The 11686-nt window shown below is 33.0% G+C and overlaps 1 pseudogene; it reads left to right on the forward strand.

The window, feature by feature from the left end:
* The first annotated feature begins 7716 nt into the window (after positions 1-7716).
* Positions 7717-8856, forward strand: LOC149264874 (glucan endo-1,3-beta-glucosidase pseudogene; annotated as a pseudogene).
* Positions 8857-11686: the final 2830 nt, after the last annotated feature.

The following is an 11686-nucleotide window of genomic DNA, read 5'->3' on the forward strand; positions in this document are numbered from 1 at the left end:
TGTTCCTCTTCCAAAGGGACGAAAACTTGTTAGATGCAAATGGGTTTACAAAACCAAGTTTGGACCAGATGGAAAAGTTGATAAACATAAAGCTCGTCTTGTTGCTAAGGGTTTTTCACAAGTTGAAGGCATTGACTATACTGAAACCTTCTCCCCTATTTCCAAAATGAACTTTATCTGCCTTGTTCTTTCCCATGCTGCCTCTTTCAAGTGGGAAGTCCATCAGATGGATGTTAAATTTGCCTTCTTGCATGGGGACTTGTATGAATAAATCTATATGGAACAACCTCCTGGCTATATACAATCAGACTCCAGCGTTGTATGTCAGCTTAAGAAATCCCTTTATGGTCTCAAGAAAGCCCCTCGGGCTTGGTATGCCAAAATGGATAGCTTTCTTTTAGGTACTGGCTATTCTAGGTGTCATTCTCACAATACTATCTACACCAAAAAGTGGGTATGTCTCTTATCATTCTTGTTCTTTATGTTGATGATCTTATCCTTACTGGTAGTGATCTAAACCTTATAAACCATGTGAAGTCAAGCCTTAAAAAGAAGTTTGAAATGACAGACTTAGGACACTTTCATTATTTTCTTGGTCTTCAAGTCTTGCAATCCAAGGAAGGTATTTCCCTTTCCCAGTCCAAGTATGCCTGTGATCTTCTATGCCACTTTCACATGGCAGATTGTAAACTAGCCCCTTCTCCCTTTCAGTCTGGAGCCAAACTTTCAGTCACTTGTACTTCCCCTGAAGTTGATGCTACCTTATATCATCAGCTTGTAGGAAAACTTCTGTATCTGACCCATACCCGTCCTGACCTTTCCTTTTTTGTTGGCCTTATTGCCCAGTTTATGAAAAACCCACATGAAAGTCATTGGAAAGAAGCCAAAAGAATAGTTCACTATGTTCAAGGTACAATTCAGTTTCGAATTCATTTTAATGCAGAAGCATCTCCTCTATTGGTTGGTTTCACTGATTCCGACTAGGCTGGTGACCCTGATGATTGGAAGTCTACTGCAGGTTATGTGTTCACTCTTGGTTCTGGACCTATTATATGGGATTGCAAGAAAAAAAGTGCCATTTCTCTTTCTTCAGTAGAAGTAGAGTATCGTGGTGTCATAGAAGCTAGTAAGGAAGCCCGATGGCTTCGTCATATCCTATCAGAGTTTGGCTTCCAAAAGCAGCATCTGACTACAATTTGGTGTGATAATCAAAGTGCCATTCAACTATGCAAAGATCTAGTCCAACATTAGCACAACAAGCACATTGAACTACACATGCACTTCATTAGAAATCTCATTCATGACCATGTTCTTGAAGTATAATATTGTTCAACAGATGATCAAGTTGTAGACATCTTTACAAAGGCTCTCACAGAGGTTAATTTTACTAAAATTCGATTTATGGTTGGAGTTCAGGAAGTTTTCACTAAGGGGAAATAGGCTCTAATGCCTCTTTCCTTCTCCTATTGTGTCATATTTGTACATGCTTCAATCTTATCCCAAGTTGTTCTTAAGGGGGGATGTTAGGATATTCCGACACATAGGAAATAGTTAAATATAACTTGGTCTAGTGTAGAGTTAGGTAAAGTGTGTTTATTTACTATGTACATTTGTAGCTTACAATTCGATGTTCACAATATGTTCTAGACATGAAGTGATCTGACGGTTCATTCTCTCCTTGATATTACCGACACTTGATTTGTGGCTTAACACCTGATTGGTCCATGATCTCTATTTAAAGAACATGGAGGGTCATTTGTAGGGTGACCGTTTATGAAAGAATCTTATGTAAATTTTCTTTCTTTTATTAATAAATTGCCTGAAGTGGCCGCATGGCTCAGGCCATGGACTGTTTCCCTCCTTGAGGGTTTTAACCATGTCAAGAACACTGGTGTATTGATTCGTGATCTGTTTGTGAGCGGTGTCCTTTGGTGTTTTATCTGAGGAACTTACCCTATAAATTCCAACACAAATATTTTCTTGTACAGAGGACAGGGAATGTGCGAGAGAACGACGGTGCAAAGGGAAAATTAGTTTTAAAATATATTCCATTTTTAGCTGCTAAATTACACACAAATACGAAAGCCAAGAGTGGGATATCTGTCTTTGGTTGGGCATCAATATTTATACTAATGAAGATTTTAGAAAAGAAAAAGAAACAAATCTAATAGCCTTGATTTATGTTGCCTATGGGTCTGCTTAGATTATGTTTTGTACAATAAAAAAATTGATTCTGTTTCCGTACTTCACACAATTAAAATATATGTTTTTTCTACAATAAAAATTTTGATTATGCTTTCGTACTTCACACAATTAAAATATAGGAATCATTATTTGCGGAGAGATTTCATTGTGCATAGAGATTACATTCTATGGATATTGATATTTCTTTGCACTTGACATAATGTTTACTAAAATAATTAGTAGTATCTAGAATTAAACTACTACCAATAATATATAACTAATAATAATGTTGAAGAACTATGTGGAAAGAAAATGCATACAGAAGCGCACAACATCGTGACACACTTGTATCGTTGCAAATATCATTTTCCCTCACTATATTAGCCATTTAACAAATGTTTGTGCAGAGAACCTTGTGCGAAAATCTTTTTCTATGCGAAGAGCTTTCATTATAAGAGCACAACCTTTAATCAATTAATTAGCGCAGTCTTTAGTGCAGAAATATTTGATTCCGCGGGAGTGTAGAAAAATCACTATTCTCTGCACTTCCTCCTAAATCAAGCTAATAACATAGTGGTGGGGACCAACATTGGTTATAGGTTTTGGCATAAACAAAAATATTTTTGTAAATTTTATGATTAAAACACTGGTTTATGAGTGTGTGTGTGTATGAATTGTGTGGAAGGTTTGTCATTGTGCGGAGTGCAGAGGTATGCACAATGAAATATTCAAAGCTTCCTCCGCACAATGAACTTCCTCCACGGTCCCGCACATATGCCTAATTACACAAAGATAGTCATAAACAAAGTTTTCAATGTTCAGAGAGGTTTGTGCAGATAGATTTCATTATGAGAACACAACCTTTAATCAATTAATTAGCAGAGTATTTGGCACAGAAAAAATTGATTCTACAGGAGTGCAAAAAAAATCACTATTCTCTGCAGTTCCACAATTAGTCTCCAAGAGGTATTCGCCAACATTTGTGCTTATGTAGAGATATTTCATTATGAGGAGATATTTTATTGTATAGAGTTTTGTCTGCACTCCGTACAACTTTTAATCAATTGACTAGCGATATTCAAAATACAAAGATATAGATTATTTATTACTAAAATATTACTAATAATACCTTCACTCAATCGACTAGTGATATTTAAAATACAAAGATATAGATTATTTATTATTAAAATATTACTAAGAATATTGTATGGAGCCACCGCTTGCCTAAATATTATTGTGAATAGCGGTAGACATATTTAATATTAAAATATTAGCAATAGCATGTATACAGAATTGTGAAACATCATGACACACTTGTATTTGTTATTAACAAGTACTTGTGCAATGTTGAGATATTTTATTATGAGAGCACAACCTTTAATCAATTAATTAACGATAAAAATAATGACTATACTACATCACAATTACTTCTCTTATTCTTTATTGTTTTTAAATATAATAAAATCCTTAAACATTAATTTTATTATTATTTAATAAAAGTTAATTGATTTCTAAAAATATAATTTACTTCTATTAAATTTTTAATACATCAAATAATACATCATCAATATTTAGCTTTAAATCATATAATTTTATAAACAAATATTTATGATATTCAAATTTCTTCAACTAATATGTTCATTTTATTAATCTTAAAAGATCCGGATAATGATGATGATGACGATGATGGTTAACGTCCACTAAGACCAAACTTTGGTCTATTGGACCTAAAGAAATGAATTATTTAGTTTTATTTAAGATTTTATTCCTATGCTCAAAAAGCTTGGAGAGAAGCCTTTCGAGCTCACTATAATTTTGACATTGTAAAAGGTTAGGAAGGTCAGTATTGCAACAAAGAGTTTGAAACTCAGATCTAATGTGGTTGTACGCGAGGCATTCTAATAGGAAGTGATTTTCATCCTCGATATTCGTATTCTCATAGAGATGGCAGAACCTTTCCACCCATGGTGTTTTAGGAACTGCCCAATGACTCGTTTCACCATGGAGCTCATGAGAGTTCATTCTAATCTTGGCTATATTAATTTTCTTCTTTGAACTAGTTAAAACAGAGAGATACTTTTGATCTTCTAGGGTGGGGTTGATGATCTCCTTATAATATCTTAATTTTCTTTTAGCTGCTAAATCTTTCTCACACCACATTTTTTCTTTAAACTTAGAAGTAACAATATTTTTAATGTTATTAATGTTTTGCAATGCAACATTCTCGTCGATCTCCCAATGGTTTAACCAGGCCCTGGTGTCTTTATACCAGCCTCGCTTGAGCCTTAGGTGGTTTTGGCTAGAATTTAAAGCTAGTTTAGGAAGTCTATGGTCTCCTATGTTATTGAGTTTGTGCTTGTACAATAGAAGCCTAGTCATAGCGAGGCTCTCGATAGGGGAAAGACCCACTTCTATAAGGAGAATAGGATAAGGTGTGTTGCTTTTAATTTTTAGGTTATACGTTATAAAACGCTTCTGGATTCTCCAAGGTTCTCTAGAGATGCTACAACCCCAAGCCTCACATCCATATAAGATAACTAGAGTGACTAAAGTTTCAAAAAGAAACTTCTTTCTATCCCACATTATGAGGTTTTTCATTTTATAATTATTTTCAAGACCAAAATAAGCTTTACACTCACCATTAATCCTTTTCTCAATGCTATAGTTCCAGTTGAGCTTGTGATGAATATCAATTCCTAGATACTTGTAGGAAGACACTTCCTCCAAGTTACTATTTTCATACATAAAATTAGCGTAAGTGTCCTTCTTGGATTTGATAATCATAACTTTTGTTTTGTTAGTATTAACAATCATACCCATGGTAGAACAGAAATCCTTAAGAAGTCTAAGTTGCTTATCAAGATCAGATGAGCACCTTGCGAGAAAAAAGATATCGTCAGCGTAGAGAAGAAGGATGATGACTATCTTAGCTAAGATTGTGCCGCCACATCCTGCTTCCTCCAAACAACCTTCTAGCTTGTCGATGTAAATGCCAAATAAAATAGGAGAGAAGAGGCAACCTTGTTTAAATTATATATATATAATTTACTAATAATTTAAATTAAAATATATATATATATATATATATATATATATATATATATATATTATTTTAATAATTAATTATTTAAATTATAAAATAATAAATATTATTTTTAATAATCATTTTCACTCTTTTTACAATAATCTGGTTCATGATTTAGTCCATCTTCATTCATTTACTTTTTACTTATTACATGAATTTGCAAAAATAAAACACCATATCAAAATATGCTTTTTGCATAATACATTTTATTATTACTTAAAAGTTTTAAAATGGGAATAGAACTAAACCATAAGTTCCCGTTTTTCATTAACACACAATACCAGATACCCCTTTTATTTTCTTACCATTCCAAAATAAATGTGAATAAAATTAAATTAAAATCTTCATATCACTCATGCTTTTCAGCCTGGTGGTGATCATGCCATCTCGAGAATTTAGACCCTCAGAAAGCGATAAATTAACCAAAGTGAGGAAAAATTTTATAACAACAAATTAACGAGAAAGTGCAACAAATTTTGAATATGTCGCAAGCAAAATCAACCAAAGTGAGGAAAAATTATATAACAACAAATTAACGAGAAAGTGCAACAAATTTTGAATATGTCGCAAGCAAAATCCTGCAAACATGTGAACTGAGGAAAAGTATAACAACAAATTAACGAGAAAGTACAACAAATTTTAAAGATGTAGCAAGCAAAATCCAGCAAACATGTGAATCTGGGGAAAAGTATAACAACATATTAACGAGAAAGTGTAACAACTTTTAAATATGCAGAAAGCAAAATCCTGGAAACATGTGAACCTGAAAGCTGTAAATATTTTGGTAATTTAATGAACACTGCAAATCAAAAAGTTTCTGTTTGCTTGCCAATTTCATATGAAGTATTAACAAAAGTGCACACCTCCTTATTGGCATGAACATTTATGTGTGGAATAAGATTTTTTTTCGTTAGAGAATAAGAAAGGTTTTATTAAAAGAATAATATATGTTTTCCAAAACATTTAATAATTTATGTAATTGATCGTAAAATACCTTAAATGATGTGTATTTGATAAAATAATTTATTTAAAATAAATACTAAAATAGCTTTTATAAATAATATTAAAATAATTTTTATTATTAATAATTTTTCAAAAATTACTTTACAATAAAAAAAACCACATCAAATATACTGCAACCCAATAAATGAGTTATACTAGTAACCAATCTAGATTCATTTTAATTTTGGATCTAAAAAGTACAGAGAGAAACCAAATCTATTTTTATTTTAAAAGAGGTTTGCAACAAATTTATTTTCACTTTGCACCTCGAGAGATATGATTCTTCTGAGAGCTTAATAGATCTAAAGTCAAGATAAATCTCTTAATAGATCTAGAGTCAAGATGAATTTAAACTACTTTAATTTTTAACAAGCTTAAATCTATTTAACTCTAGATCTACAACATCAAATCTCTTTTCACTATAAAAGAAATAGATAAATCTCTTAATAGATCTAGAGTCAAGATGAATTTAAACTACTTTAATTTTTAACAAGCTTAAATCTATTTAACTCTAGATCTACAACATCAAATCTCTTTTCACTATAAAAGAAATAGTTGAGATGTATCTAGGCTACTTTAATTATTTTTAAGTAAGTCACCATGTTTATTGATAATTATGATTATTAATTATTTTATTTTTATTTAATTTGACCAAATCTAAATGTTGAACGAGATTACATAATTATAATGATTAATTATTTTATTTTTATTTAATTTGATCAAGTCTAAATGTTAAACGAGATTAAACGAGATTACAACCGATCTACCGTATTAGGTTGGAGAGTAACACAATTAACATTAATTATAAATATATATATTATTATTATTTTTTTAAAATTAATTTTATCTATATTTATTTATTATGTAATTTTATTTAATGAAAATATATTATTAATAATTATAATTATTAATTAATTTATTTATTTTTCATTTTCTATTTTTATCTTTATATAATTTGATTTAGTCAAAATGTTTAACTAGATATGACAAACATCCATTTATTCATATTGTTGTTGGAGATTTCCCAAATAAAACCGGAATAAAATTTTGTAATGTTTTTTATCTATCCAACATTTCAAATAATTACTCATCTATAATCTAGAACAAAACTTTTTGATAATTACATAATTATATTCTAGAAATCTTCATCAACACTAAAACATATTTATCTATTCTAATAATTTAGCATATTACTTTTAAAAATAATGAATAACCCAATAATTATTATTATTTGCAGATTAAAACCTATTATTTTTATTACGATAACATATTATTTTATTTTTATTATTTCCAGAATATTATTAAAACCTATTATTTTTATTACTTTTAACAATGATGATAGGTGGAGCGTGAGAAAATCTCTCAGGGTTTTATATATATATCTCCCTGTTGGTATTGAAAATCAGTTAGTTCCTTGGTTTTCAATTGCAAAAAAAAAGCCAACGATGGCTTCCTGCACTGTTCTTTATACCATTGCTTTCATGTCAATTTTCTTGCCATCAACTTTTACTGGTGATCAATCAATATTTCTGTAGTTACTATTCATCTAGATCTTATTATTTCAGATGATTCATGCATATGTCTCGTTTTTTCAATTTGTTTCACAGCAGTAGTGTTTTTGCTTTTCAGATGCCCAGTCAATTGGAGTTTGCTATGGCATAGTAGCTGATAATTTACCTTCGCCAAAGGAAGTGGCAGGCATGTATAAACAATACGGCATTGGAAAAATGAGGATGTATGACGCGGATTCCACAGTTCTCAGTGCATTTGAGAACTCTGGCGTGGAAATAATGGTGGGAGTCCGCAACCACGATATCCAGACGCTCGCCAGCAGCCAAGACGCGGCAACCCAATGGTTCAACGCCAACATCAAGCCACACTATCCCGCAGCGAATATCAAATACATTTCGGTAGGCTACGAGATTCTTGCCACCGATGATCAGAACGCTCCGTTTCTCTTACCCGCCATGCGCAATCTTCATGCCGCCATTGAGGCCGCCAATTTGCAGAACCAAATCAAGGTTTCTACAACGTCGCACGCAGGTTCTTTACTCGTACATTCAAGTCCTCCCTCTGCCGCTGAATTCTGGCCAAAAATCGCACAAACTATGTATTCAATTCTAGATTTCCTGAGAACCACAGGCTCACCTTTCATGGCCGATATCTACCCTTACAAATCCAGCACTAATAATGTTTCCATAGACTACGCTTTGTTCAGACCCACAAAGCCTGTTGTGGATGGAAATCTGGTTTATCACAATCTGTTTGATGCAATGGTGGACGCCCTAATTTCAGCCATGGAAGCCGTGGGCCAACCTAACATTCCCATCGTTATCACTGAAAGTGGTTGGCCATCTAGCGGTAACAATGTTGCGACAGTAAGCAATGCACGGACTTACAATAACAATTTCATCCAACATGTGCTGTCTGCCACGGGAACGCCCAAGAGGCCAGGCAAAAGCATTGAGTCATTCGTCTTCACCATGTTTAACGAAGATCAAAAGCCTGGAGATATTACAGAGCAAAATTTCGGACTGTTTTACCCCGACACGAAGCTCCCAATATATCCCGTTCAATTCAAATGAAACAAGGGCAACTGGCGTTGCAGTAGTCCCTGCCACGACATGTAGGCCAAAGATTTAGAAAAACTCTCTTTACAGGTTTTGAATATCTTCTGGCACATGATTCAAAAAATTACTAAATTCTTTTGAAAAAGTTATGTTAAGTTTTCATAATCAAATTGCATTGATTAATATAATGTTCATTTATGGAGGATGAGTATTTTAAAAAACGTTTTGGGCTTACTAAATAGAGTAATATTTTGAATTTCTCTGGTCGAATGGAAGTGAAATTTTCACTTATATACACCAAATATAGCAATGTGAAAAATATACATATTATCATTTTTTATTATCAATTAAAATTATAAGTATTTTTTTTTTACCAATCATTGAAGATTTAGAAAACATTATCTAAAATCTAAACCTTCTTACATATTTCGCTTTGAATTATCCTTACCATTACTATATGCATGCTCCAATATAAGCTTAAAGCTGAAACTTATGGCTCTTTACATGTTTATTTTTGTCCCTTTTTTTTTTTTGCACTTTACTCACTAGTACAATCATAGTGCAAGACAAATTTCTTCTATCTAGAGAACAAAACACTGTGAGAATGTATCAAGTAGAGATAATATTTATACTTATGAGTAATTAGCAAGTTATAGATTATTGATCTCATGTCCATTAAATTTTTACATTCATCTAGAATTATCAACTTTCTCCTTTTTACACCTAATCTAAACTTCATTTTTTTTGTCAAAATTTGTCATCTTTCAAATAGAGAAAAAGTAGAAAAATCTTGGTATTGCAAAATCATTTAGATATTAAGAACATCAAATGTTGACTAGGAAATTTTTTCTAGATTTTTAATCTTTGGTGATTTTTCCTCCATTGAATATTTCAAAAAATGCCAAAAGGTATAGTGAATTTTCATGTGTTTCTACATCTCCACTTAAAACTCTTTAGAATCTGGCCAAATGTTCCAATGGTTTTCTTCATGTCTTCTCCTCTTACTTACTATCCAAATTTTACCATCAACAGGGTTTTGGACAATAAGTACCACTCTATTATTTGAAAACCACTTATTACCGCTTTCTAGAATTCCAGAGTTGAATTAGGTAATGACCCTTAAAAGGACTTTTGCAGTCATCACTATCATGAACTTACACCTCAAATTTCACTTGATTCTAAGTTTGCCACTACTTTTATTATGGCCAAAATAAGATTTTTTCTCCAAACTTGTTCTTGTTTTATTTTTTTTGTTGATGTGATATCCTTGTTGACATGGCATGACATGTAGATGCTAATGTGGTAAGGGCTCCTATATTTCTACCACCTCATCCCCTTTTCCTCCTAACCTTCCATCTAATATATTTTTGGCCCCCCTCACCTTTCTCCCAATTATTATGGGCCACATGTACCTCACTGTATTTGTCCACCACTTGATCCCCTTTTCCTCCTAACCTTCCATCTAATATATTTTTTGCCCCCCTCACCTTTCTCCCAATTATTATGCGCCACATGTACCTCACTGTATTTGTCCACCACTTGACATTGTCTCCTTGATATTTGTGATGGGAGGGGGGAGTCACATCTCTAACCATCCATCTCCAACACACATCTTCCTCACACACTAGATCAATATCAATAAATGATATTAGTTGTAGAACATAAACCTATCAAATAGTTAATCAATTGGTTGCCTCTACAGTTTTCTTACTACCTATAGAATATGCATCACTCTAATAGCAATAATGGAGCCAAAACTCACATTTAGAAAACCACCTTCTATGCCTCCACAAACTACTTACAAATGTTTACTAGCCTATCTACTCCCACCACCTTGGACACTTTCTTATGGCTACCAACTGCACACATGGATTCCATGTGACACCACCTCTCTCTCTCTCTCTCTCTCTCTCTCTCTCTCTATATATATATATACAATTAGTGATCACGGTAGCCCATCTCTTCCTTTCATGCTCTTATGCCAAACAAGTTTGGATCACAACCCTTGGCCCTTTGTTCTCCCACTCCAGATGGCCTCATCACCTCCTAGCCTTTATCTCATCTTGGCACAAACATTCTCTAGTCTCACTCTATGGGAAACCCATCCTTAAGTGGCTATGGATCTCTCTCCCCAAATACATTTTCTAGAAAGTGTGGCTATCTCGGAATAGCCTAATATTCAAAAATATCAGTATATCGCCAAAGATAATCACCCAAAAGGCTTTCCCTTCGTGTGAAGAATTCAACAAAACATAAATAAACACCTCAGATCCTCTCTTAATACATCATTATGATCAGTAGTGGATGGGCCTCTGAATAATCTTCCCTTCTCTACTCGTAAGTCTCACCTAATAGAAAAGACTTGGAAACTCCGTCTCTTGGATGATGATTTGGAGAAATGGAAAAAGGAGAAAAAATGTTGGATTCTTCAATTTGATGGAGCATCTAAAAAAAAATCTAGGGTTGGAAGGAGGGGGAAGAGTTCTCTTTAACCTCGATGGAAAAACATCAATTAAGTACTCCTGGGGGCTTGGGAAGAGGACCAATAATCAAGTTAAAATGTATGGCCTCTTGCTTGGGTTAAGCTTGGTGAAAGACATGGATATCTCTCAAATCATACTTCTTGGGGATTCCCACCTCATGATAAAGTACTTGTGCAAAGGCTCCTTCCCAAAAGATAATCATCTCAAGATTCTCCTTCAAAGAATCAATTTTTCTTTGGATCCCTTCCCCCTCAAGTCCTTCTTTCATGTCCTCAAATGCTAAAATTTGGAAGCAGATAGACAGGAAAATATTTCTTCCCTTCTAAAAGTGGGTTATATTGAAACTAATGGTTCCTTAGGAT

The sequence above is a fragment of the Pinus tabuliformis genome, chromosome 6 (assembly GCF_031772625.1).
Source record: "Pinus tabuliformis cultivar Carrire ecotype Pingquan chromosome 6, CPIR1, whole genome shotgun sequence".
Taxonomy (NCBI): Eukaryota; Viridiplantae; Streptophyta; class Pinopsida; order Pinales; family Pinaceae; genus Pinus; species Pinus tabuliformis.